The sequence below is a fragment of the Rhipicephalus microplus genome, chromosome 6 (assembly GCF_043290135.1).
Source record: "Rhipicephalus microplus isolate Deutch F79 chromosome 6, USDA_Rmic, whole genome shotgun sequence".
Taxonomy (NCBI): domain Eukaryota; kingdom Metazoa; phylum Arthropoda; class Arachnida; order Ixodida; family Ixodidae; genus Rhipicephalus; species Rhipicephalus microplus.
The window spans coordinates 136,592,162-136,619,449 of NC_134705.1; the positions used below are offsets into that span (position 1 = coordinate 136,592,162).

General features: G+C 44.3%; 1 protein-coding gene and 1 long non-coding RNA gene across 2 annotated transcripts in view; one reads left to right on the forward strand and one right to left on the reverse strand.

Moving 5' to 3' along the window:
• The window catches only part of LOC119167988 (uncharacterized), a 94,387-nt gene that overhangs the window by 56,326 nt on the left and 10,773 nt on the right, over window positions 1–27,288 (forward strand). The gene's annotated exons all lie outside the window — the stretch shown is intronic.
• On the reverse strand, window positions 17,923–25,505 carry LOC142765535 (uncharacterized). Its single transcript, XR_012884299.1, has 3 exons — window positions 25,322–25,505; window positions 22,363–22,618; window positions 17,923–19,787 (listed from the first exon to the last, which is right to left on the reverse strand). It is a non-coding gene; the product is annotated as an uncharacterized LOC142765535 (long non-coding RNA).

Consider the following 27,288-nt stretch of genomic DNA (forward strand, 5'->3'; position numbering starts at 1 on the left):
TGAAACTACGTGTTTTTTTTTCTTTCGAAATAGTCGTGGCCATCAGCGAGTGCCACCCCTGCCTAGAGAAAAAATTCATCCCTACTCGTCTGCTTCATTTGCATTAGGTAACAACGGCTGCCATGCGTTGATATCCAAGGTACAATAGTATATGGCTATGAGAAATTACAAGCAGCCTAAAAAAATGGCACGTCCATTGTAAAGTGGGAATTGATGATACGCGAAGAACGAATCAAGACTGTATATATATATCTCTTTATATTCAGGACAAACTTGCAAGGCGGGCGCAAATTAGGCCGTAAATCATTTTCATGTCATAGTTATTACGTTTGTGCCTGGATTCTGCGTTCGTCGTCTATTTACGCCACGTCATACCAAATTTGGTATCTGTGGAGCTAGCTAAACTGTCACGAGCGCGCTATGAGCGAAGCATTTCGTCATGTTTTACATGACACGAATATCATGATTATGAGCTCTGACGAGTTATTTACTTTCGACGATAATCACGTCGAGTGACACCAAATTTGGTATGTCTGAAGCTAATGAAACAACCGCGAGCACATCGTGCGTAAGGCATTTAGTCACGTTGTTACAAGACACGCATGTCGTGATTATCATGTTTGGAACTGTCATTTAGTTTCTTCATTCCATTTTTCTTACTTTTCCGTCTTCCATTCCCCCTTCCCAAGTGCAGAATAGCAAACTAGATACTTGCTTTTTGGTCATCAGGATTGAGGATCCTGATGAAGGTGAGACTCTGGCTGGAACGTCGAAATAAACGACGTTGTCACTGGTCACGGAGGAACTACTTGACTATATATATATATATATATATATATATATATATATATATATATATATATATATATGTGTGTGTGTGTGTGTGTGTGTGTGTGTGTGTGTGTGTGCGTGTGTGTGTGCGTGTGTGTGTGTGTGTGTGTGTGTGTGTGTGTGTGTGTGTGTGTGTGTGTGTGTGTGTGTGTGTGTGTGTGTGTGTGTGTGTGTGTGTGTGTGTGTGTGTGTGTGTGTGTGGCGAGAGAGAGGAAGATGGGACGGCGGCCAACGTGGTGGTGTGGTTGCCTCGCCACTTTATTAAGAAAAGCGATTGCCGAATCGGAGCGTCTGCGGCTGCAGCGTCCAAAACCGCCAAGCGCGTGAGCACGATCTACGCAGCTCGCACCTTGAGGTGTGGCATGAGCTGCACGGGAGGCGCAGCGTGTTGGCTATAGAAAAATGACGATGATGATGACGCTACAGGTTACTGCTGCCCCCGCCCCCTCCCCCGGCAGAAATGAAACCGAAAGAAAAAATGGTGGGGGCGTATATACAAGAAGGTTTGTGACACGAGTCCTCGTAGGCAGTCCAGGTCCGTAGGCAGTCCAGGTCGTTAGCGATAATGGGGTATCAGAAACCAGTAACTCTCTAGCGGGTGGCTCTGGGAGAAGCGCAGTGGACGTAGAACTAGCGGAAAGTACGCTGTGTTCGTATCCAGGTGGGCTCCACGACGACTTGATGGAGCCTTTAATTAGTGCACCGGGTCTCGCGAGTGAGAGCGGCCAACAGCGTTGTCCGCAGATGCAGTTGTGGGCGGGTGCGGACGTTGGTGGGGGCAAAAAACCGGCGTCGGCGTTTCATTGCTGCCGTCGAGGTGGCACGGGTATACGAATAAACGGATGCGGAAACGTCGTGGTCGAAGAACAATGCCGCGCGCAATGCGAGTAGTGATGAGGTATGCGGCACGTGGTAAGTAAGCCTGTTGGGTAGAGGTAGAATACTCTTGCGCTGTATCGAACGTCATGCCTGCGTTCAGGGTTAAGCCCTGCTGGTTTGCGTCCGCAGTCGAGAACCGCGGAAGAGTGATGTCGGGAAACGCAGCACGAGGGAACTCTGCATGAGGCGCAGTCCGCGTATCTGAGATCATGGAAGTACCTTTGGAAGTTGGCGAAAGAAGATTAATGCCTAGGTAAGTATGCGGAATGTCTGTCTCCGCAGCAGGCGTAGTATGTGCGGGCTGCTGTGGTGTAGTCGAACCAGGCACGTCGTCTGCAAGCGCATTAGTCGTGCTGGCAGCATCTCGGAACTTCGGCCGTAGTGGTTGGGGGGCTCGAACTTCAGCTGCGCGAGACACTGAGGGCGATGCTGGTGACTTCTGGCAAATTGCACAAAGCGTGGAGGTCGATGCAAGGTCGCGTTGGTCGGACATTGTCGATGGCGAAACCTCCGCGAGTGAGGAGCGAACAGCGGACGGTGTGATGTCCATGTCATACTCCAGGGCATGCCGCAAGGTGGCGGTTGTAGAATCTGACGGCTCCGAGCCGTCGCCGGCAATTCAAGTCGGGAAAGACGTGTGGGTTGCAGGCATGCGTGACGGACCTTCACGCAAGGGTTTGGAAGGAAGATCGGTCGAAGTAGGCGCGCCTTCTACCTCGTCGTGGCGCTTGGACGCAGGAATGGATGCTTCTGTAGGCGAATCCAAGGTAGAAGAAGTCGTAGACGGGGAAACAAGGTCTTTGTCAAGGTAGGTCTGCGGGCCATCTGGTATCGTTCGCTGGGGCAGAGGGGAAACTTGGAACTCACGGCTTTTCGGAAGAGCATGGTAGGTTTCACCGTAGCAGGCGAGCACCGCAGCACAGAGGTCGTTGAAGGATCGTGGGCTGGAGGACAACTCGGCGGCTGCACGACATCGGCTGTGCCTTATGCCACTGACCGCTAGAATTGCATCGAACCGCATAAACCACGCTCGGGGGCAGAACGGGCGAAACGGTGGAACTGGAGGACAGAGTTGCGGAAGCATGGCAGCGGGCGGCTCGGCGAAGGGCGTGTTCTACGGGTCACCAATATAAAGAGAGAGAGGAAGGAGGCATGGTGGCCATCGTGGTCATGTCGTTGTTTCGCCACTTTATTACGAAAGGCGATTGGCGAAGGGGAGCGGAGGCGGCTACAGCGTCCAAAACAACCAGGTGCGTGAGCACGATCTACCCAGCTCGCGCCTCGAATTGTGGCATGAGCGGCAAGAGAGGTGCAGCGCGGTGGATAGAAAAATTACGATGATGACGAATGCCGATGATGATGACACTACGTATATATCGCATCACGTAATAGGAAATTCGGTATATGCAAATCTAGCGAAATGACCGCGAGCGCACCAGGATCATGGCGTTTAGTCATGACTTACATGCATGCTATGATTTTTACGTTTGGACCTGTCAATTATGTTCGCCATGCCGTTTTGTCATGCCACATCAATTTTGTGATATGTTATGTGAACGTAAACCACCGCAAGAGCAGCAAGACCATAAAATGTAAATCATATCATTCACGACACACGTGTTATCATTTTCATGTTATGACTAATACGATAAGCTTGTCATGCACTCATGTTATGGCATACCAATTTTGGTATATATACTATCATCAAAACGGCCCTGAGAGTCAAAAATTTTAAGCGGCTGGCTGGCTGGCTGGACAGACAGACAGACAGACAGACAGACAGACAGACAGATAGACAGATAGATAGACAGATAGATAGATAGATAGATAGATAGATAGATAGATAGATAGATAGATAGATAGATTTGAACTTCGGCCATGAGCTTCTGCTCGCAAAATGCTCCGTAGAAGCACATGATCGAGGGAGCTTCAATGACCGGTGTGACTGGCACACCTCCGAGGGTGTTATCTGTATACGCCCACCATTTGCGGGTGTTATCACGAGAGCATTACAGAGCTTGTTGTGTAGAAGTTCCAGGGTCGGTTTAGACGACGTCGTGGATGGTGAGCGGAAAAGGTGAAATTTGAAGTAGATGCAAATAAAAATAATACAACTTCGATTTCAGTGTGACCAGCGATTCCGACATGCTTCCCAACAGTTCGTAGCGCGATGAGTTATGCCGCTCCACCACCAAAGCGGTAAGAGCGTGCTAGTGAATTCGTCCCACTCATCATCATTCACTCCGGCGATATGCTGCGATTTTTTTTTGTTTCCGGTGCGCCTCGTCGGCCTTCTGGATGTGCTTCGCAGCCAACCAACGGGGCAGTGGAAACATCGCCCGCGGAAGGGCTCTCCGGGCAGAGAAGTTCGTTTTGTGGGTGCACGATTATAGGAGTGCTAGTAACTCGCTCTTCCTCACAGTAAGCCTCTCTCTATAGGGTTCTGAAACTCCGGCTTGACGAATGTGAACAAGATTCTTCGCGATTCTGAAAGTCACGATTCTGAAATGCAATACATACACTGAGTGAAGGAGGCAGGATACTCCCTCGATGATGATATGGCCGATCGAACTAGAGTTCGTCAACTCCGTAAAACCACTTTTACTGTGTGAACAAACATTCATGAAAAAATTGGCAGATCCAACGTACAGTGGGAATCGAAGATATGCGAAGCATGAATAATAAATGTTGATATGTCACTTTCAAATCAGGCCAACGTTACGAGGTAAAGGTAAATGATGCTGTACATGACTTTCGTGTCATGATTATTAGGTTTGGATGTGTAGTTTACCTTCATCTATTCACGTCACGTGATACCAAATTTAGTGTATGTTGAGCTAATGAAATGGCCGCGGGTGCATCATGAAGTGCCTAATAAACTCCAACGTAGCGTTGACGCGTACGCACGCTGGGCACAGCGATGCTACGTTAGCAATACACGAGCACTCTATAGTCTGATGCCCAGTGCGACGAGCGTCCGTCGGCGCAGCCCGAAGGCAGCCGGCGCGAAATGCGATAGGGTGCATTTCGCGCCGATACCATAGAGTAACATTATTCTATGCCGATATGTTACCCAGACAAAACACTGTCTTCTTTTTTTCGTAACGGGGGGCCGCCGGACGCGCTGAAACGCGCATCCGTCAAAAAAATGCAGCGTGGCGCGCGCCTGCGAGTATATGGCAGCACCGGCGCCTGGCGTGACAGTACCGGCATGACGCGACGAAATGAAAGCCGGTGTACACGCGCACCGCATCATGTCGAAATGCATCGGCACCTTCACTATGGCATGTCATCATGTCGTTACATAGCACGCATCTCGTGTTATTATGTTTTCACCAGTATCATACCTTCATCATCCATTCACGTCCCGCAATACCAAATTTGGTATACGTGAAGCTAGGGAAATGGCTGCCAGCGCATCATGAAAGTGGCATGTGGTCATGTTGTTACATGACATGCATCTCATGATTATCATTTTTGCACCAGCCACATACCTTAGTCATCCATTCATGTACCGTAATACCAAACTTGGTACATGTGACGCTAGCGAAACGGCTGCTAGCGCGTCATGAGCGTGGCATGTAGTCATATTGTTACGTGATACGCATGTCATGACTTTCAGGTTAAAGTCTGTCGCTTGTTTTTGCCATGCAATCAATTCGTACCATACGAATTTTGCAACATGCCATGTGAACAAAAGCACCACAAGAGACGCAGGACCTTGGATTGTAAATCATGACACACATGACATACATATCATGGTTTTCATGTTATGACAAATCAAGTATGTTCTTCCTAGAGTCATGTTATGCCATACCAAGTTTGGTATGGATACCATGATCGAAATGGCCAGGAGAGCTATAAGTCGCAGGTGGCTTGATAGATAGATAGATAGATAGATAGATAGATAGATAGATAGATAGATAGATAGATAGATAGATAGATAGATAGATAGATATATAGATAGATAGATAGATAGATAGATAGATAGATAAGCTCAATGTCGCCGAAGTTCACTAAAAATGTTTCACATCTAAAATTCAAGGACATCTTCCCAAAAGGAACCCTTATTGGATGCGAAGCCGCAGCATTGCATACGGCGGCATGGGTGGCGTCGCGGGTGGAACGGCGCTAATGTGGTTGCTGTTGTGCGCGCTGGACGATTCGTTTGAAACGATGGCTGGTGTAGTAGATATCTTCGTTTCTTCAGAGTGGACACGGGCGCTGGACCGTAGCTGGCCCGCGGTTCACTTTAACTACCACGGCCTTGTGATCGGTGAAGTGCACGCTAAGTGGTTCCTGCAGACATTCGATGTTGGAGTTGGCAAAGACCATATCAATGCACGTTCCCCATTTCTTAGTCAATATTTCCCTTCCACCGACACGCACCTCAGCGAGTGCACGTCATGCATGTAATTGACTTGCCATTCTCTTCCTCCTCCTCTGCTGACGTCCACTTTGAAGACTCCCGCGAATATGAGAGGCGCCCGTGGACAAGCTTTGCCGCAATCATTGAGCGTCTCCTCCAGACAGCACTGAACCTGTTCCTTCGGCAGGTTGGGAGCAAGATATAGCAAGAAGATCGGGATGTCGCTGACGCACTCGACAACGCACTTGGAGCAGGAGCGTCTTCGAAAGGTTCCGGATTGTTTTTCCAGGTCACTTTCGGATCATCCGGCTGAGCCCTGTGCTTGCAGGCAGATTCTTCGGCGGAGGGAACGCGGCGCTTTTGAGACGTTGCCAACGAGTGCGACGTCGAGGACTCACGGGCGTTGGCTTCGCGCTATCGGCGCTCCCGCTAGGCTTCCTTGGCTCGCGTGTCATCGGTGTTACCTGCGCGCCATCTCCATTGCCGAACGCGATCGGTGTGCTTGAACAAAAAAAAAGGATGACCTTAGTTTTAGGGCTGTTGGTCTCATGCCACCATTTTCCCTCGGAGTTGGTGCCCTCCCAAGAGACTGATTTCACTCCACTGAGCACCACGCCGGAAGTGCGATTGTACCTATTTAACCAGTAGGTACTCTATGGCAGTAACTCTCTTCCTCCCACAGACGCGGCGGATGCTCAACTATTTCACCAAGGCTGTGGTGGGTTAAGGTACGCCCCGGGGCCCTCGTAGAACCTGATGGGGCTATCTTTCGAGATGAGTACTCAGAAACAACCGAGTGCCAGGTCGGTGTACTCATCTTCTCATAGAGAAAAGCCGGTGGATTCTCGGTCAGTAGAGGGAATAGAACCCGGCACCTTTCGTATTGGAAGCGGACGCTCTAACCATGTAGCCACTGCGGCGGTAGACCACAGCCACCGCCGTGCCAGACCAATGACACCTCAGCGGTGTCGTTTGTCCTTCACTGCTGACGTTTGCGTTCCGCTTCCGTGACTCGTTCCTCGTGGGTGCTCCAGGCGCGAGGTCGCCATTCGCGAACGCGATCAACTCTGCTAACCCTCGCAATGCCAGCAACGGCCAAGTTAGACCGAATCGCTTCGGCGCATGATTTGGTGGACGAAGGAGCTTCGCTTTCCAGCGTCCTCTCCATCGCAGATAAACTAGCCGAAAGAGTGTTCATTCTAGGTGTGCTCGAACGTTGCGAGGGGTGGGGAGGGTGAAGTGAGAAAGAGGTGACACGTGGTGAGCTAATACCACATGGAATGCCACCTAGACAAATATTTTCAGGTCTGCCCGCTGCCGCCATCACGTCACTCGTTTTGCCCGAGCGAACACACGTACGAGAGCGTGTGAATTCATTTGCACCATAGGCTCCCGTTAAAAAATAAAGCGTTCGCGGCCACTTTTACATGCTAAACAGCTTTATTCTGCATATTGCGTAAAAAAAGGGCGCTCGATCAAGTATTGTAGTATGCTTGAAAGCCTTTAGAGATTTATCTGTGAGCCATTTCTTCCACGAAAAAAGTAAGAAATATATTGCGTCAAAAAAGGGCGCTCGATCAAATATTATAGTATGCTTGAAAGCCTTTAGAGATTTATCTGTGAGCCATTTCTTCCACGAAGAAGTAAAAAAATATTGTGCACTATCGAACGTGTGGTCGCTCCCTAAGAGCAAAATTTCATATCCGAACAGAGTGACGAAAAAAATAAGGTCAATTTTATTCGTGCTTTTTATATTTAAACACACACACACACACACACACACACACACTACCTTGAACATGCAGAAAAACTGTTCCTACTCATTTGAAATGTTTCTACTGCTTTATTTGTAGTCTTTCGAACATCTGTCTTCATTAACACGTACTTATTGAGGAGAGTGTGTGCCGCTGCCACGAGTATTGCTATATTTGGCAGCGGTTCTTCAATATTGTAGCTTGAAGTAGAGCTCACACACCGCAAAATTGTTTAGCAAGCGCTTTACCGTAAGTGTCTACAGGCATCTGAATCTCAAGGAAACATATTAGGTGATGGTGCTGGTGATACTGCAGCAAACCTATAATACCACGATAAAGTGGTTGGAACACTGGCAAGAAAATACTATGCACGAAACCGATGGAGCATGCTATCCGACAGCATTGCTCTCTTTATCTCTCAACCAAGAAAATTGACGTAATGCAAGAAGTTCGCGGTGCTAATTGCCAATAGCAAAATATTTACCGACGCTATAGGAAAAGAACCTGTCCTGAAAGTTTACTGCCACCCGCCTTTATGAATTTTTTACCAGGGCTTACACTGACAATTAAGAAGCACAGTCGACCCACTTTTGTTAAAGCAAGAACGAAACATGGTGAAGGTGGTGCCATTGGAACGACTTCGAAATCCGTAGTACACACACACGTACCTTTGGGTCACGAAGAAAACAGATGGCGACGTCATCTCGACGAACGACACGCACCCATTTTGTTCTTCGGTTGTCCTTAAGAAACAAGAACACTCACATTTTCGGTCCATTGGCCGCGACAATTCGCCATGCAGCTTTGGCCAACCGTTCGAATATATGGCCGTACACATTGCAAATATCTAGTGCATAAAGCGCATCACATATTCACGCTGTAGTTCACTGACACAAAAAAACATGGTCTTCTCGAGTCGCCAATTAACAAGGACACCAGCAAGCCACGAAAACCTTCGTCAGGCTAGACAATCCTCGTCAGTCGAGCGACGACAGCAAGCGTAGGCACGTATGTGCAGCGAAACACGGTGGTGTAAACGGATTGACGTCAGAGGCCACGGCAGATATAGTGAGCATGCCTGAAATAGGTGACCGGCAAAATAGGCAATAGCAGGGAACAGTGGGATACGACGGCTTCCGGTTCGACGCACCGCGCGTGCTATAGCTGTGGCAAGCGCGCACTTTTGTACTGCTCCGTTGAAAAAAGCACCTCTCCGTGCATCAGTGCTTTTGCAATTGTTTTTTTTGTTTCTGCTAACCGCGATATTGACAATGACCAGCCAGCTACGAAAGCCATGAACAGTAGGGAAACTTTTCATAGCACCAAAATGCTCTGCAATGCTTTCATACTGCTCGGAGGTGCTGTCAGTTTGGCTAGCAAATCACTAAATACAGAAGACAGTTTTCATTGTATCATACGTTACTGCAGATAACAAATCACCATTTTAAAGTTCTCAGGGGATAAGGATAACTGTAGCAGTGTCTTACGTCTTCATTTCGGGATCGCTGCTTTGGCCGACATCGTCGGTCGATCGGCATTAAGCGCAGTATTTATCGAGCGCGTTGAGATATCGTTCTTTTTTTTATGGCCTTCAGTGGGCTATAAGATGCATTTATTAGTCGAAGCTAGATGCTTATTTGAACGCTAATCTCGGTCAAGCTGCACGGCACGGTGGTAAATAAACAATAAAGTCAGACATAAACGGCGACGAAGAATCGAACCCCTGTTCTTGTTTAACGCACTTATTCTTTTGTGTGCCGTCCTGGCACACAGTTTGACCCAGATAAACGCAAATGGTCTCGTCCAGTGCTTCGAGTAAGCCTAATCTTGAGTGAAGCTACCCCGTGTTTTTTTTTTGTTATATATATGGGTGCAATGGCCGGCGCTCATCTCGTATGGCAGGTATAGATTTCACCCGCGCGTTCCCATAATATCTTTGCTAGGCGAGCCTGCGCGACAATTTATTGCTCGAAATATCATTCGCATCAATTCATGCGTAACCTTTTAATTAGTGCGGAATACACACGTACCTGTGATAAAATGGTCTTCGCACACTCTGGATCGAACGTTCGGTATCCAAAGGCTACCTTAGCAGCTGCAGCCCACCTCATTTTTCTTTCTTCGTTTCATGTGAATGGATACATGAGTTAGCCTTTCACGCTCGAGTTGGGGCAGCCAATGGCTGAAAAACCGACCATGGTTTAGCAGGACAAAGATAAAGAGGTGACCGCGCGCGCGAATATCGAATAATCTAAGGCGCATCGTCTACTCTCCTCGAACCGGAAGCCGGTAGCAGACGGTGCAGCCCACAATTCCTCGCTCTTTTACTGGTGGGTGGTGGTCGTAGTGGTTAGAAGATGAGAAAAGGAACCTAATTTCTGCAACCCGGTCGGGGGCACGGCGCAGTGCTTATTTACTGGTCACCTATTATCTAGGTGGCATTGGGCAAGCACGTGGAACGCGAGAGGGTGACGTCACCGGCACTTCGAGGTGACGTCACTCTCGTCACATATATGGACAGCGTCACACACTGCAGGTTAGTCAAGGAGTTGCTTCGCACTTAAAAGAGAATACAATCGCCGTGCATTTCCTACAGTCTGGCAGTGCACTGAGTTACATGTCTAAAGGTGGCGCCCCATATCAAGGACAGACAACAGCGCGAACATTTTATCGTACAGAACACAGGCGGACTGAACATATACGGCTCGTGCAGCGGACACTACGAACAATAAGAGGTGGATATGTACACCTATAATATCTAGCGCCCATTTTAGTCCCAATAGGGCAACACATCTGTCACGTGTAAACACCAAATACAGACTAAATAAACACTACAGGTATCCGGGTATAGGTAACAAGATTGAAGGCGTATCAATATTTTACTCTAAAGCTGCACAATATTTAAGGCCTTGGTCATCAGTAAATTTCAATTATCAGCCGGCACACTGTGATATGGGCTCACTGTAGCACAACCCTCTTTGCGCAAGCCTCAAGGTTGCAGCTACTTGCTGACAAATCAATTTCTTTCAGCAGGGCTGGCTGACCAATAATCTATGACATTACGATCCGACGTTCGAGCCGAAATGCAGTGCCATGGATGTTTGCCACAGAAACAATGCTCCTCGATTGAGAGACACGCAATCCCATCCCTGGCTATCCTGTTGCCTGGCTATTCTTGTTTTGCTTACATCAGAGAGAGCTTAACGTTAAGGCGAGAAGCTTCCAACACTGAAAATGAGCAAACCTAAACTTTCGCGAGGCACCTGCGCCAAGATCGGTCCCGTCAATTATGACCCGTACAACTGCCAGCGAAAGTAGGCCTAGCGTACTGGCAGAGTATGTCGACCTACCATCGGTCCTTCTCGTTTTAAATGTACCCGTCTCCAGAAGTAAGAATGAATTAACAGCAGAGCTTTGGAATCATTCCAGCGTGATTCCACGAGAGAGCGACATGGGTCCAAAAGTTGATATTTTAGATTTCACTGAGTATTTTATATTTCGTGCACCTCTCACCAGGTAGCCCGAAAGTCAACTTCGTTTTATGATTAACGGCCTAACTTACGAAAAAAAAATATCAAACTTCACCAACACGGAGGCACCAATTTTGTCACCTGTCATTTTCGAAAATTGCAGATGCTACAAAAAGACAAATATTTTTGTTTCAAGGAAGATATTTTTTACCTGAAATGCATGTATAATAAAGAATGAATTCATACGGTTTCAAGTTTGTAGACGTTTAGAAAATAGCTTTTAAAAATGTCTAATTTTGCAACAATTTAAAATAAGTTACGTATTACCCATTTTCTTTTCTCCGAAAGTATAGCAAGCAGCGTTTTCAAACTTGACACGTTTTAAGGATATAGTGTGTTCATTATTGCTGCCGTAGGACAAATGTAAATTTTTATATATTGCCTCAAGGTTCTCATATTGGCAAAAGTGTACTCCACTGAAATTTGAATAATAAAAACCCACCTTTAAATTTTCCTAAAATCTCGTAAATAGACAATCGAAGGCCATCATACAGTAATAGAGAAAAACATGTTGCATTTTTTTGTTTTTAGCGACAATATTTGTGGTACAAATCCGAGCTTTTCGAGAAAGCGCTGATACGTTGAGAAATCTAGAAATCGGAACGTAAAAGTGGCAACAAGCTTCAAACGTGAGTAAACGTTACCGCATTTGGTGAAGAAAGGCTGTTTTAGCACCGTGACAAATACGTACCCATGAAGGCGCATTTATGCTCCTGATAACAGAGTTCTAATGGAGTAAATCTTCGACACTGTAACTCAGTTGCAAAACATCTGTCTATATTTGCAGATAAACTCAAACATAAAAATGTTCCAACGCAAGTGCTGGGTCTCGCTAGAAAAAGCATATGCTCTTGAAGTACTTTCACTGGTATTTTGGTGGTTACTGTGTGAAACAATAGATGCGCTCAAAATGGCTGCATCTTTTGCAGATCGCATTTAGCAGTACGTGACGCTAACAAAACACGACCACGATCAATGCCCGCGGATGTGCTTAGCCAAACATGCCAAAAACGTATGCCTCAAACACGTGGCAACAATTTCCACTGGCTCTTCTTAAACTGACGGAATGTTTCTAGCTCGTCCGCATTTGCACACAGCAGCTTGACATTCTTGAGCTTCGCGCTCATTTGCGCCACCATTTGGGATGCTGACATAATCACAGCTTAGCTTGCACTCTGAGGTTTTAGAGCGTAGCCTCATGCTTTAATAGGGCGCCAACGCCGTCAAAAGAGTTCTTGCCATATCCTGTGGCCGAAAAAATCCACTTTGCTGATATATAATCTTTCTGACATAACTCGAACAACTGGTACTTGTTTTTGAAGTGACTGCATGTACCATCAGAAACATAAGTAACATGCGTGTCAGGCTTTAGTTGTTCCTTCATATAGTTGTGGATTATTTGTAGAGCAAAACAGGCATGTGCAGCGTCATGGCATGTGTCATCACTGATGACGGCAAAACTTTGAATTGATTGCTTCCTTGTGCAATCAAGCTGCAAAGACATTGTTCTTTCAAGAAGCCCGCCGTGTAGGCACCATCGGTGACGTCTTGTAGGCCAGAAACACATTCCGTGGCATTAGCACAGTATATACAAAGGCACAATTCTTGGTGTGGTGCAAGAAGAACCCACTTCGGCCTCAGTGAATAAATGTTTGAGAGCCCAATAGATGTGTTCGGATTAGCTTCTCTAAAGAGACGGTAAGCCTCTCGCACCGAACGGGTCATAAACCTTTTCAAAACAAGCTCCTTTTTTGCGTCGATGATAACAGATACTACATTTTTTTGTTGGGACTCTGCCGAGAGCAGCTATACTCATCTTTGGAGTAGTAAGCCATAGCTGCCTGGACGTCCATTGGGTTCAGCCGTGTCCTTCTTATTGCATTTGGTGCAAACCATATCCAGTGTTTTGCGCGCCAGCGTCGGGATCTGTATATAATTTAAGGTGACAAGTTTCGTATAAGCGCTTGGAGTTTTCGGCGCTCTATATCGCTCAGCAAAAGTGTCAACAAACGCATGCGCTCTTGATACGAAGAACACGCTTCATAGGCTTGCTTGAAGTTCTTGAACTACTGGGCACACACACTGCATTTTAGATCTGATGGTTGAAAGTGGCGGTTGCACCCGTTACGGTGGCAATTCACGGTAACTGTAGAATTGCTGCTACGTTGTCTTGGCTCTGCATGAACTTTGCTATTTTGCGCATGCAGCTTCTCCAGTCGCATATGTGGCAATGCTTCAGGCGTGTTTACGCACCGCTCTTGACTTCTGCCTTTTTCTTCTTCCGGCAAAAACTCATTAGCTGTTTTAGCTGAGAAGCCATTAGACGAAAACAGTATATCTCTGAGGCGTCTGAAGCAGTTCTGGCAGACGTGGTCGTTGTTATGTGCATGGCGGGCAGCTTTCGGCAAAAGCTTCTGGAGGGCAAACAGGCCGATGTCTTCGACCTTGGGGAACTTTCTTTGATAAGGTATTTTCTTTTTATGCAACATGAGGTAATCTGAACAAAAAACTATCCTGGCTGATGTGGTCAGCCATCGCCACGCTCCTTGAGGTTCAAATTACTGGCAATGCAACTATGCGTGAAACCAGCAGCACGAAAGTGATCTGTCTGTCGTCTGTTCCTATGTCTCTGACCTTTAATGAGAGCAGACGTAAAACAGCGTGCGCAAGTATCCACAGTGCGAATGCAAAACTGAAGTATAGTACGTTAAAGTGAATTTCACAAGGTTTTTGTCGATAAAATTACGGGAGGCGTAATCTGTGTCCCTACTTTGAACCATAAAATCTAAAGCATTGCCTCCGAGATGCGGCGCACAGCAATTCTTCTGTAGAGCAGACGACGGATGACAACTTGCCCTAAAGCGTGTTCTTCAGTGTAATGCGGCAGTCTTCGTGCCCCAAATGATAAAAATTTGTCATGAATCGTTTATGAACTCATTCAACATTCAATTCTCTTACCCAACGTGTTACAAACACATGGCCGTCACAGCAGCTCCATCTGTGTGTCAGTGATGGAGAGGCACCACATAATAGAAGTATCAGTGCTCTACGTTTAAGAGTGAATTCAGATACTGTAGAATATCGTGTTCAAAATAGTTACTCCTATCTGCTAAAAAAGCCTTTCTTCACCAAATGCGGTCACGTTTACTCGCGTTTGAAGCTCATTGCCGCTTTTCCGTTCCGATTTCTAGATTTCTCAACTCATCAGCGCATTCTCGAAAAGCTCTGATTTGTACCACGAATATTCACGCTAAATACAAAATAATGCGACATGTTTTTCTATATTACTGTATGATGGCCATCGGTTGTCTATTTACGAGATTTTAAGAAAAATCGAAGATGGTTTTTTTTTATTATTCAAATTTCAGTGGAGAACACTTTAGCCAATATAAGAACTTTAAGGCAATATATAAAAATTTACATTTGCCCTACGGCAGCAATAACTTATGTACCTAGTAAACACACTATATCCTTAAAACTTGTCAAGTTTGAAAACGCTGCTTGCATTACTTTCGGAGGAAAAAAAATGGAGAATTTGTTACTTATCTTAAACTGTTGCAAAATTAGGCATCTTTAAAAGCTATTTTCTTCAAATCTACAAACTTGAAACCTTATGAACTCATTTTTCATTAGACATGAATTTCAGGTAAAAAATATCTTCCTTGAAACAAAAATATTTGTCTTTTTATAGCATCTGCAATTTTCGTAAATGACAGGTAACGAAATTGGTGCCTCCGTGTTGGTGAAGTTTGATATTTTTTTCTCGTAAGTTATGCCGTTAATCAAAAAACGAAGTTGACTTTCGGGCTACCTGGTGAGAGGTTCACAAAATATAAAATACTCAATTAAATCTAAAATATCAACTTTTGAACCCGTGTCGATCTCTCGTGGAATCACCCTCCATCATTGTTCTTTCTTTTTACTTACGGTGGCCGCACAAGGAGTGATTTACGGCGGCCGCACAAGGAGTGAATTTTAAACAAATACCCACTTTGTTCTTTGCATTCCTGTTGTGCCACTTCAATATATAAGCATAAATACCATTCTAACGATAGCTTTTACAGTGTTTTAGAATGCCTATAGATGCCCAATTTCAACGTTTGTGTTTAAGTTACTATAGGTGCCTGTAGATGCCTATTTTCAAAATTCGTGCCTAGATATGAAAACTATTTGACCTCAAATTGTCTTTTCTTGTACAGTTTGAGGACGCCATTATTGATATGAGTGGGCAAAACTGACATCTCCGAACTGTGTGTAGTGTAACCTAGTTCGCTAGTTTAACAAACTGCCGTAAACGACCACCAGCAGCCGTGAAATCGGTCGGGCCAGCCACCTTGTGCAATCGCTCTTACATGGCGCGATTCCTCTTGTAGGTTTCAATATATCTTCCAATATTCCCTTCACCTATTCAAGCGTAGTGTGCACAAATTAGACATGTGGTCTCGAATAACTCTCGTGGTGTCACGTAATACTGGGACGTACGTGGGACCATTCACAATTGTACGTTACCTCAGGCCCATAGCCAGGAATTTCTTTCGGGGAGGGGTCCACCTGTTGAAGGCCTTGGAAAATACCAATTTTAATAATTGGCTTCAGCAAAACATACGCCTGTATACAAATTTTTGAGGGAGTAGGAGGCAAGCCGCTCGTCCCCCTCCCGTTCTCCCTCGGCTACAGGCCTGCGTTACCTCCTCCATGTTAGGACATGCACCCGCAAGATGAAAGGTAAGCGGCGTTCTATCGGACATTTCAACTATATTCGAACCACGCAATATTGTCAATTTTGGCAGACGTGATCTTGAACACCCAGTGCATGCCTTACACTTTCCTGCTCAAAATTCCCAGACCTGGCGAAGGGTTCTTTAAGGTGTTAACAGACAGAGGGGAAATTGGCTCTGCGTCACCAGACCCGGCCAATACGAGGCTAAAAATCGTTCTGATTTTCTAACAGCCTCACTATTTGCTCCTGTGCTGCCCTTCTCAGCCACGCCGAAAAAAAAGAGACCAAGGAGTGTGAGAAGGTGAACACTTATCTCACCGTGCTTGCCAATAAAAAGGGGAGACCGTGTTCTGCAAACGATGCGGGAAAAGGTACAATTTTGATGGCTTAGCTATACCATTGGTACCTCTGGGTCATCATAAAATATATCATTTTTTTTCTTTCATGTCACTAACACCGGTTAGCACGTTTGTCTTCAAAAATTTGACTTTTCGTTTAGTTGATTTTACCTATATTTACAATTTTTGGAAACTATAACTCTGTCTTGCCTGCCCATAGGCAGGCAAAACAGAGTTATAGACACCAAAACTATAGTTTTGGTGCCTAAAACGCGATTCCGGTCTCAAGTGGTGAGTATCAATGCGACGCATTTTCAGCCGCTGCACGAAGCCGCCACCGAAAGCTACCGGGCGTATACTCGCCGCACTTCGCCGACGCATGCGAAAACAGAGACTAGTTGTATAGTTCGCCTTATTGAAGTAACACGATGGCGTACTTTCACATACAACATAATTTTTATCGGCGGGATATGTAGCTGCAGCTGTCCATAGAGATGCGGATCTTGATTGACACGGCCGCTTTAAAAACTTATCGTCGCTTGCGCCAGAAAATAAACTATGAGTGTTCAAGTGCGCCTACTTATTGGGTGACATTGCTGTCAACATTGAACTGTACACGCTAACTTACGAAAATAGCGAGAAACTGTTCTTAGACACGTCAGTACCTGCCGATGAATTGCCCGTGCTCCTCGGTTAAAAATTTTGTATTTTTTCTACATAGCGAATGGATTCTGAAGAAGAGATGGTGCTGTTGGCTTCTGAGGCGCCACATGCGTGCTTCGGCAGCAGTTATTATCTAATGAAGACACTAACTTTAGTTTGTAAATGAGATTTTTTCAACCTTCAGTGTGCCACACGTTCGGTATAGGGGTGTATATTGTTTTTACTAGCGTTTGTAGGACAAATGTGGCGTGTGGTTAGATGCAGAGTCAGTCAAGAAAGCCAAATGGTGCTGTGTGAGAGAACTCAACTGGTGATGAATAGGTGCCAATTTCAAGGCTTTCTGGCGGATGAATTTTTTTTCCTTTTGAAGGCGGCTTTCGTACTTTTTATTTTACTAACATGTCTAGTGCCTGCCTTACCCTTGTGGCAATTATTTTTCGCCTTGAACTAGTTTGGTCGGCGCATTAGAATTCGCTACAGTACCATGCTTCAGAATTGCTGCGGTTGTCGTTTCAGACACCACGCCTTAAAGATCAGAAAGCATTGATTATTATCAGTAAAAGTTCCATTAACTAGACGCAGTGAAATTACAGCCGTGTCGACTACGTTTGAAGGATTATAATTACGATGAAAAATTGACTTGCTGCACAAACTTGAAGAAAAAACAAGAGAGACAGGAAAGAGTGCAGCTAGAGTGTGCAGCAATTACGAGACAGTTATTGTTTTCCTTGGTACACACTAAACCAATTCTGACCCTTAAGGGTGTAAATGAGCTTGTCGCCAGACGAACACCCTTTGCTCCCTATTGGGTGCTCAAAAAAGGGTGCTGAAAAAGGGTGCAGAGCTCAGCACCCCTAAGGAAAGGGTGCAGAGCAAAAATTTTGAAGGGTGTAATGAGTGCACCCTTTAAAAAAAGGTGCTGTGATGTCATAACACCCTTTCAAATGGGTGCTTGAAGGGTGCTCCACATCGACGTACCAGTGGGCCAAATCTAGGGTTGACGGTGGAGATGGCTAAAAATGCAGATTGCTGTATACTCTGTAGACCATGCTGAGTGACAGCCCACATACAGTTTGTTAGTACTTGAACACATGTACTAAGTCGTCCATTCCATCCTGATTGTGCACCATGCACGTGGCCGGCCCTCCACAGAGTGCCTTCCGCAGGTGCTTATGAAACTAGCACTGAAACACAGTGACAGCTCTAGGTGGGGCTTTTGCATCATCGTCTTTTAAAACACAGTGTCTCTGCAGTGAAGCTACTGGTAAGTTGGCTCCAGTGTTTTGCTTTCTCTATGTGTGGGCAAATAGAGAATCCGGCACTGTTATCGAGAAGTGCTGCAATTGTGCCTTACCCTGTCCAGGTGCTGTTGATGTTTTCGTTTTTGGCTGCTCTGGATAGAACAAGCTGCACTTCTAAAGAACATTGTCAAATTTTAGATAAGCTGATACTGTTGCAAGAGCAAAGTTAGCTTCACCACAAAGGAAGTGTGATTTGGCGAAACCAAGTTCTCCAGCAGTCAACAAAGTGGAGGCCCACTTACAGCTGTCTGTACGTTTGTGTACTAGTTACCAAAGTGCCCTCGAGAAGCGCTCGGCAGAGTGCCGGCCGGATGCATGGTGCAATGTTCAAGGTGGAAGTAGACAATATGTAAATATATACCTTAAAGCAAGCTATATTGAATAAATATGTGTGTTTTAATAATCATGAAATTGATCCCAGAGTGCATATATGGCCTGTGCTACCCATTTTTGGTCCAGAATGAATGTAATCTATTCAAGGCCCCTTGCTGCACACATGCATGCACAATTTATGGATGCTTGGTCATCATACAGACATGCATGCCTGCAAATTAAAAATTCACAAGTTTTGAATACTGGTGATTATTTCAAATGCCATATACTCACTTTGAAAGACACACAGATAATATGCACTAAATACAGAACCTTACCACATTGCGCTCTTTTAAATTATGTGTAGCAGACGTGAGCTTTTATGCATGTGAGAATGCAAGATATTAGGCCCCAACAAAAATTTATGACAAATAAATTAACATGATGCCAATAGTCACTATTTTATTGTACATAGCATACAACCGAAAAAGATTGACAGTAGTAAACATGAGCTATGACCTTCTGCATCGATTGTTAATGGTGAGATCTTTGTGAGTGAGGATCAATCTTCTGTTTTTTCAAATCTTTTTTCTTACGAGTAGACATCTTTTTTGTGACGAGACTTCTTTTTTAACTTTTAGCATTCTGACTTCCCTCCTTGCATAGTAGGTAACAAATAAATTATTTAGAACAACAAAATATAAGTTAGAGGCACCAGCAGTCCAAAGGCGCTTATTGAGGGTGTTGCCGGTGCCCACAAAATTGAAAAAGAAAATAGATAGGAGAGTAGGTGTGTGGTAAAACATGTGGGCTTATATAACATGCTTTGGTCATGATGCTAAAAGCCTTGACTACAAACTTGCTCAAGGCCTATTTACAGCTCTCCTTTTATATATGTGTGTGTGTTTCTAAACTTGTGTGTTACAAAATCACAAATATTGGCAAAGTAATGCAAGTGGTGTTGGATTAATATAATGTGATCAATCAAACACTTGCACAATCCATCTTCAGCTGCCCAGGCGACTTTGGTTCCTTTTACAAAAGTGTGGTCAGGGCGCTCCTTCTCTACAGCACATCCGTACCCGGAAGCCTAAAATAAAGACAGAAGTAATCACTAAGAGTTTCACAAGACAGACTGTCCAAGATACAATATGCGTTGTCATGCTGGAGTGTTCTTAGTTCTTTGTGAGTAGAAGTCAGCATCAAAATTCGCTTTGTTTTCAATGGAAAACATGCTTGTTGGAGGTCCCCCAGGCAAAAAACTGTGTAAACAACTTGACAGTACCTGTGGGCCTACAGAGGGTAGCACGTACAACAGATTTCACATAAAAAACAAACAGCATAGTAGAAAGAAAATTTATACACAAGAAACATCTGAGCAATGATTCAGCATGATGCACACGTGAAACATGAGTTAGGTTTGAGTAAAAAAGCTATTCATCAAGTGATTGCGCACATCCGATTTGAACAAATCGAATAAGGCACTGAAGTTAATTAGGGTTTTTAAAGAATCGTAAAGTGCCAATAAGCAATATTCTAGTCTAGCTCTACAATAGTGTGTCATGTATGTAGTACTAGTATTTGCCTGTTAGGTATGCTGTAGTCATGAACATATTCAGTTTTCCTAATACCTAAAACTTATTATGTTGCAGTCCAGCTGTTCATGTTCAATAAATAATTGTTTATGATAGCATATAGGTTAAAAAATTGATGCTAAAAATTTGGCAGACCCCACATACTTTGGGAATCGATGTTATGCGAAACACGCATAACATGTATTTTAATTTTTTTATTGAGCGATCTTATGAAGTGGAGCTCAATATAAGTACAAATTCTCGCACACACATACGTTAAACAGCCGCATATGTTTCATTTGTTATGGGGAGGTGTCACACCTTTGACAACATTAGCAGTTATTTGCTGTTTCGTAACGATGCCAACAGAAACATGGATATTAGCCACACTAGAAGTGGTAGGCTGGTATGAAGCACTGGTGTTTGCGCTGGCACTCGCGACGATGGTAGCCCTCAACACTGCTACACAAATACTTCACAGGATGGTGCCTGACTACAATTGACTTTGACTCGACCTCACGGCTGCATCATAGGAGTGCACATGTAATAGTTGTAAAAGTTGATAGCCAGTACTGCAACGGCAGTTGATGTTACACAAAGATTTGAGACTATTTGGAAAGTATAACCGAGGCCGGGCATGGCTCTGTGGTAGAATACTTAATTACCAAGCAGAATACTAGGTTTGGATTCCTGCTAGGACGCTTGACTTTATTCTTTGCATTCATTTCGTCAATGCTGCCTATGTCAGCTTTTTAACATGATAGTGTTGAAGAGCTCGTGTCGCAGAAAACCCGCCGCCGGCGTCTGCCCCGTTGGTTGTGAGCAAAAAATCGTCTGTGCATCTGTGACCGAAAAATCAAGTTACCTAGTTTCCAGAAACTCAAAATTCCTACTTATGACCTAATGGAGGCGCGCTAATTGCTGCAAAACAAAACCCCCAAGTTGACTACTAGACAATCAACACAGGGCTTAACACACGGAAGTCTATTGACATCGGCCAAAAATTAACGTTACATGTACAGCGCTATTCCATTTCCCCATTTCATGGACTACACAATGCCATGATAATTGTACCCTGGTATTTTTGGTAGGCTATATCGCACAAAAAATACAAGGATTATGTCAAAAGAATGGCATCAAATTTTACCGGCATGTCATCGAAATAGAGACACAGGCTACTAGTCTTATTTATAATGCTAAGAGCATTTAAGGTAAAGGCATTGAAGATAGCTGGTGGCCTTTTTCACTATCTAGGTATGAATTTTTCACTATCTAGGTAACAAAATTCTGCCATGTCAGTCATAGTTTACTGACATTGCAAGCTCAAGAAAAGTGTGGCTCTGAAGGCATCAACACAGCGTTTTGCCAGATCTTTTAAGAAGGCAGTCTTTAAAATTGCTAATGTTTCCAATTTTTTTTTGCTATAAATTTCGTGCGTTGCATTCAAATGTACCTCCATCCAACTTGTTTTTTTTTTGCATTCGTGCTCTCACTAACTGCTTACCTTGTCTTGTCAAGTGTTCGTTGACATAAATAGGACTACTTGATCTAAAAGGAAAGGCCACTGTAGACAGACGTAAGTTTTTTGTCTTATCCAGAACATTTCATTTGTAACATCGTTCATAATGCACTATTATTTTTTTTCAAACTAGGCTTGTTTGTTCCTACTCTGTCTGCAGTGTCAATATCATCACGAGTAATGGTTTTTCCATCATCGCCCAAAAATTTCGGACAGCGTCAAAAGAAAACCCTCATCTGAGACGCCTTTGATGTCGGATAGTTCAACCTTGAATACAGTGTAAATTCTTCAATTTTCATCTGAAGTTGCTTATTTTCGCCTGGAAGTTTTTTGTGCCTGTTTCAAGGTGCGACAGGCTTTTCATGCAAAGCCTTTATTTCTAAAGAGAGCGCGTTGACACTGTCACCACCTTCATTCCACACTTCTTGAAGGACCAAAGTTCAGTATGAATTTTGTGCTTGAAATCCTCTGTTTACCATGACAAACAATTCACAGGAAACATTAGTACTCTTGCTTGGCAGGAGTGCATGCAGTAATACTAACACAATTAAAGCAGGAAATAAGTGTCTCACCTGTGCAAAAATGATTTTGGCAAGCACTGTGAAGACCACACACACTGCTGCCAAACTGAGGAGAATATGAAGAGCACTTCATATAAGTAGGCAGCGTCCAGTAGCTTGGTGAGGCACAGCGCATAAGCAGGTTGAACAGAGCTGATGCTTGAAACAATGGTTCAGAGTTCGCTGGTGCTTGGGCTCCTTGACCTTGTCAGGAAATTTCCTTGAGCAGCCTCACTCAAATGAAATGACAGACCGTGCCGAAGAATTTCTGCACCAGTGCAAAAAAATTATTTTAGTGAGGTTTGTCTAGACTGCATGCGCTGCTTGCCGAATTGCAGTGAATGGCTAGAAAAGCATGGCCAACATATATTTAGTGGCACGCAACTGAGAAATACAAAAAGGGCATGCTGCAGTATAAATACAACGAAAAACATGCTGCTGCAGAGCTTTTCATGTCGATGTCATACATGTGAATTTTCATTCACCTTTATAGCTCACTCATGCACGAAGATGAAGTTAGAACTTTTAGATGAAGACACCCCCTTTTAGCTGTATCGACTGCACGTAATTAAAAGATAAGCATGCGTGAGTAATGCTGTTGCCTGCAATCGATAAATTCTTTTCTTGAAGCTGACCAAATATATGCACGAGTGCATCCATAGAGGCACACTTGCATTTCTGTAGTTATGATACCCATGTGATGTGTTTCTTAAGTAAATGCCATGCAATATGCACCATATTTTATTCCGTAAAATTGCAATACCACTACATATACATGTCCATATGAGCATATGCATCCACTGCAGATAAAGCATAAAATTAAAGCAATACTGACACATGAATTTTTTACCAAGGTAGTGGAGGGCTCCAGAAATTTCGACCACCTGGGGTTCTTCAACGTGCACACAAATCCGAGACCACAGGCCTACAGCATTTTCACCTTTATCGAAAAAGCAGCCAGCAAGGCCGGAATATCATCCTGCGACCTTCGGGTTAGAAACCGAGTACCTTAGCGACCAGACCACTCCGACAGGACTTCAATCTCCCTGTTCCCCCGTGTAGGGTGATAGACCGTCTTTGCTGGTCTGGCTAACCTCCCTGCCTTTCCTTCTCTACCATTTATTCTCATGAGTTCAACGAATAAAGCTTCCTTCAAACGGCTAACATTCGGACGTTTATAATTTGCCTGAAATTGAGTTCACTAAATGAATATTGTATGCTGCTTCATAGTGATCATTGATCTAAATTGTTCTGGTTGGCTAAAAAGGCACTACTCCTCACTTCTAATCAAACAGCACAAGCTGTCTAATGACCATAGGGGAGGAAAAGTGGAAACGCTAAGACAAAACATCAATCTTGAACCCCATGCCATCACAATGAAGCAGGTAATCTTCTGCAATATTGACCGGCAACCAGGATCTCAGACACTGCAGATAGCTACATAACGTAATGGTTTCCCAACATGACGTAAAGGCAGCAGAATCACATATTGCCTAACCTGCTTCATTATGATAACGATGAGACAATAACGTTATTAGCCTCTGTAGGCTAATAACAATTTACCTTGCATATCATGTGACATTAACATTCAATATGACGTCATGAATCTTGCATCCTACCATGTGGTCTAAGTACCAACAAGGCGATTTTAGTGACGTTGGTGCAAGGCAGTAAACAACAATCACTTGGTGAACATTATTTTTGATATTATTCAATTGGTCTGATGCGTACATCTTCAAAAAACGGCAGTTTAGATTTGTTCATTCTTAGATAAATACAATGTCTAAGTTTGCATGTCAGCAGCAACATATGCACGCATACTGTGATGTATAACCTTATTGTGTTTTGAGCAATAAATTAGGCATTCATACACTGCACATATCACGGGTCACTTGTAAATCTGCAGCGAGGTCATAAAGAATTTATATCAGATAAAGCATTACACTTGTATTCGAAAGTGTCATTGGAAATTTTGGTCAGTTTTAGAATGTTTGTAGACGTATACGTATTCGGCAAAGTTTTAACTCTAAAGCGGGCTGCAGCGCCCACAATTGTTTTACAAACCAGAAGAATGCAATGATATGTGAGCAGGGGGGAACAAGCAGTACCACCAAAATTGCACTCGAACGAGTGAACTACTGCTCAACCTAGCGCTTGCACAGCTAAGGTACGTATATTCGGCCACTCATAGAGAAAATGCATTGACCCAGGCGTATTTGCACGCTTTGAGAACCGCACTTACAGCACGCTGTGTCAAGTTTACGCACACTTAATTAAGCTGAATATCATGGTAATTTAATGTTATACGTGCCCGGTGGATGTAAACACATTTGGTCACACAGGAAAACACATCTACTTTATAGTAGTCACACACATTTAATGATCATGTAGCTGTTGAAAAGAGGACGAGTAACATATAAAACTTTCTTCATATACTTCTTTGGCACAGAAAACGAACAAGGCCGCGTAAATACCAACGCGGACACCACGTTATTCTTCTCCATTCTTCTAAATTAAATACGGAAAGATCTAATTCAACGCGAATCACCGGAATACTCCAGCGCACGCGACACACAGACGACGCTTACGGCTTCCATGCGCCGTCTCCGAACGGCGTCCGACGGCATTGCAAAAATATAGTGATTCATAGCGTGAAGAGCATCGCCCGCCGACTTACAGCATCACAGCGCACATTGATTTAAACTCCTTCCCCACAGAAAAAATTCATCCGCGCTTAACGTCCCTGAGCTTAGACTTGAGCCTAATGAAATCAGACACGCCAGCAGGCTCGCTACGTTAATAAAAACTCACTTATCGTCTACCAGCTAGAAAAACCTTAGTTCACAACGTTATTATACTATAGCGCTTTCGGTGTTAACCGCGGGAGGAGCATAACAGCCTGGATCGGGCACGCCGCGGCCTGGCCGGAGAAGCAAAAAACAAAGCGTCGACAGCAGAAACATCCACCTACCTTTTTAGTTTGGCGAGCGCTCGACGGTACAAAGCAGCCGGTCCTCTCTTGAGTATAGTGCATCTTCGTAACAAGCAGCACCGACAGAACACGAAAGACAGCGCAAGCACACTTTGAACAACATAAAAAATCGACTTTAAACACTCGGCACACGGCCGTTGCGGCCTCCAGGAAGATACCGCCATTTTTGTCCTGCTGACGCCACCGATCCGCATTTGCGCACATAACTTTTTCTATGATAAGTATATAGATTATTTCTGCTTAAATTTTAAGTAAAAAATAGTGAAGGTAGAAGATACGCTAGTGCGTATTGCATAGAACGTTTTTTTACCTTTGAAAATGACAAAATCACATTACGCGTAATTGCGCGAAATTTGAAATGTGAAAGAGCGCGCGAAATTTGAAACGTTTGCTTGCTTGTGTATTTCTTATACCGATACCTTGTTAACATCTGTACATTGGTTGAGTGGTTAAGCTGGCTGTTAAAAACAGTGTCAAAGCGGTTGTATATTAGTACAAAGTACAGGCAGCAAGCAAAATTTGTCACATCAAAATAAGCGTATTAGTTGGCAAACAATATTTTAGCTGTCTTTAGTGAATTTTCTTTAGGAAAATGTTTTAGTCAAGGCTCATTTTAACTTGCTTTGAAGAATATTTCTATGAACAAAGTCAAGAAAACGTTTCTTTAATGCTATAATATTAGAACGTCAAAGTCCATAGCCCGCCATAAAAATTGGTAACACGTGTCAACTGATACATTGTAAGGTTAACAAATATTTGTACAACACAAAAACTGTTTTATCTACCACGGTCTTGTTGGTTTGTATTTCTTTGCATCAACAAATGTATGATTTATATATACTGTCATGGACGAAGCTTTGTTTTCAGTGTTAGGCGCAAACGAGGCTATGTGTAAGTCACAATCCTGTTGTAGCTCTACATCTGCGTACTCCGCCATTGGCTAGTGAGCTTGTAGCGCATGGCTTGGTCAGCGCCGGCCGTGAGGCGACGAGAAAGAGGCAGCAAGAATGCAAGAACCAGTGCAGAACTTACGTTCAGCCGGGCACTATCGCTATTCAGATATCAGTTACTGCGGTGGGGCTATTAATGAGACCATGGTGTCTAACCACTAGACATCTAAAAGCTGTTGGTTATGCTCTATGACCACGTTACTCACAAAGCTTTGTCGGTGACTGTGCACCCTAATGGGTGCTCATCAGCACCCATTAGTTGTTGCACCCTTTTTGCACCCTAGTTTCCACCCTTTTGATGTGTTCACCCTTTAGGTTCCGCTTGTAGGGTGCTGAGACGCGAATAGGGTGCTCAAAAGGTGTGCTTAGGGTGTCGGCACTCTTTTTGCACCCTTAAGGGTCAGAATCGGTTTACTGTGTAGCTTCAGGAAGACACTGGCTCTAGATTGTACTCTATTCGATAAGGCAGGAGTGCAAGAACCTGTTCACCTCACTTCGGCGTGAGAAGAGCATGGGGTGAGTGCTCCACATAAGTAGCAGAGAGTTCGCTGTTTACACGGCATTCATGGAAAGTGGAAGTTCCGCGGCTAACTCTCCAGTGCTCCCTCACATAGTTGAACGCTTTCGATTGTATGCAGTCGCTCTGCTCTGGCAGTACTCCCTAATAATCTCTATAAATCTGAGTGTATGCCATTTAAGGTTGGTGTTACAGTCGTCTTGGAAGAGTTGCAACGTGGCAGACGTTTGAACGTAACTTGCGAATTAGCGCAAAGAGGCAGCCCACTTGCAATGAACGGCATCGAGCATCTGTGTTTTGTCGGATGACTGCATGATGAAGCGTAGTGTCAGCATTTAGGATTTTTCTTTGTGGCATGGTTTAAGTCTTCACTGAGATACCAAGGTATACTAGCGATTAAGAAAGAGACAGGAATATAGTCGAGTAGTAATATCGCGTTCTGCTTTTAAAAGCGTGGTTCAAGCGTCCTCAATTTTTCG